Source organism: Austrofundulus limnaeus, unplaced genomic scaffold (assembly GCF_001266775.1).
Source record: "Austrofundulus limnaeus strain Quisiro unplaced genomic scaffold, Austrofundulus_limnaeus-1.0 Scaffold4, whole genome shotgun sequence".
Classification (NCBI taxonomy): Eukaryota; Metazoa; Chordata; class Actinopteri; order Cyprinodontiformes; family Rivulidae; genus Austrofundulus; species Austrofundulus limnaeus.
The window spans coordinates 2,091,867-2,093,617 of record NW_013952406.1 but is presented as its reverse complement, the minus strand read 5'-3'; the positions used below and the strand labels follow the sequence as shown (position 1 = coordinate 2,093,617).

Here is a 1,751-nt window from a genome sequence, read left to right as displayed (position 1 = left end):
CACACACACACACACACACACACACACGCGCGGACCCTCCTCTGCAGTGTCATGCTGAGTTGATAGCATCTTCGTGCTTTGGATATACAGTATCATCAGAGTGTTTGACTCTTCTTACTTTTTTATTTTAAATTTTTTTAAAAGAAACTCACACTCACCATGTTAGGTGATGTTTAGTGGTAATAGTACCTAAAATGAATAATTTTGGAAGCAAATTAATAATTTTAATTGTTAAACCTGATACATTTCTAAAAAAATTGTACCATTAGAAGTTATTTTAGGATCAGCTTGTGACACAGCAGCTGTTCATTACACACTGTCAGGAGAAACATGTCTTTATCTGTTTTTAACAGGAACAAATCCTTTTCAGGAGTAAAACTTTATTATTGGTTCATAAATAAATGATTTTTCTCATTAAAGAACACCTACATCGTCACTTTTCTTGTCTGAAGTTAGTCTGTAATTAGTCCGAGTGTGAGCAGACAGAACAGCTGCTAAACGTCAACTTCAAATAAACCCATTAACTAATTGCGTCAACATTTATTTCTCATGATGTAATTGATTATCTGAGAGAGCAATCTATCACCGGGAAGGAAGAGGCTCTAAATGTGACTGTGTTGATAATAAATACAGTACATTATGGGATGTTCTGCAGTCTGCACGGCCTTTTATCCACAGGTTTCTGTAAAAGCGTATGTGGGCTACCATGACGGACAAGTAGCCCCGCCCCCCGGCTTCATATTTCCAGTATGTAAAGCGAGAACCAGGAATTCATTCATTCAGAGAGTTAAAACAACAAATCCAATTCGTTTTTGCTTTAACAGGCAGTTTTAGCAGATCAATCACAAGTTCAGGTTCAACCTGTGTTTTTGTCGRCTGCCACAAACCAAGAAAACAGAGAAACGCTTTAGAAACAYTTTGCCTAAAACAAGAAGTAGTAGGTCCATGCCCATCGCCCTACKCACTGTACTTTATACTGACGAGGATCATAAACTAAGATGACTGGCAGCTTTAAATCTCAAAAACCCACTAAAGAGTTTTTTTTTACTCTTTTCATTGTATCCACAAAAATTCCACGGATATTCATCCAGATCCAGAGCTCTATCTGAGCTAAGACTGAGGCGGCTCGTCCAGACCACCGAGAGTCAGACGGCTTCCAGCAATATCAACTAAAACCCCAAATCTGTGCCTGGTGCATTAAATTGTAAATGTGGTTTGTCCCTGTTTTTACTATTTCATTATGCAGTTTTGTGCTTTTTTTAAATTAATGCCTATGGTGCATGGTGTTAGCATCAGCACTAGCTACTGTTAGCATGTTATTTGCAGCGAAGTCTCAAATTTAAAGTGGCAATATTATGTGTTTCTCAGGCATATATTTAAATACTATACCATAATAAAGTATCTATGTCACCTTTAGTTGTTATTAAAATGCTGTTTTTATGTTTAAATAGAAAATAAACTTATCTCCTCATCACTTACTCTTCTAAACGCCTTGAAATTGGCCACTGTCTCTTTAAGAACCACCTTCCGCTTCTGTCCCGCCCATTTCAGTGCGGGGGCTCGCGCGTGTACTGTGATGCAGTTTACTTGGCATCTGAAAATACATTTCCTCAAAGGTATTTTGAATCTGAAAAGAGCTTCACTGAGTGAGAAGTAGTGTTAGCAGACAGTTTCAGTTTCACTCGTTGTTTTTTGCTTTGTTTCTGCCGAGAGCCTGCAGGAGTCGTGGGCGGGGTGTGTGGGGTGGGGGG

At 38.7% G+C, this 1,751-nt stretch overlaps 1 protein-coding gene across 4 annotated transcripts in view; it reads left to right on the top strand.

Moving 5' to 3' along the window:
* The window catches only part of znf385c (zinc finger protein 385C), a 190,109-nt gene that overhangs the window by 99,428 nt on the left and 88,930 nt on the right, over positions 1–1,751 (top strand). The window lies entirely within an intron of this gene.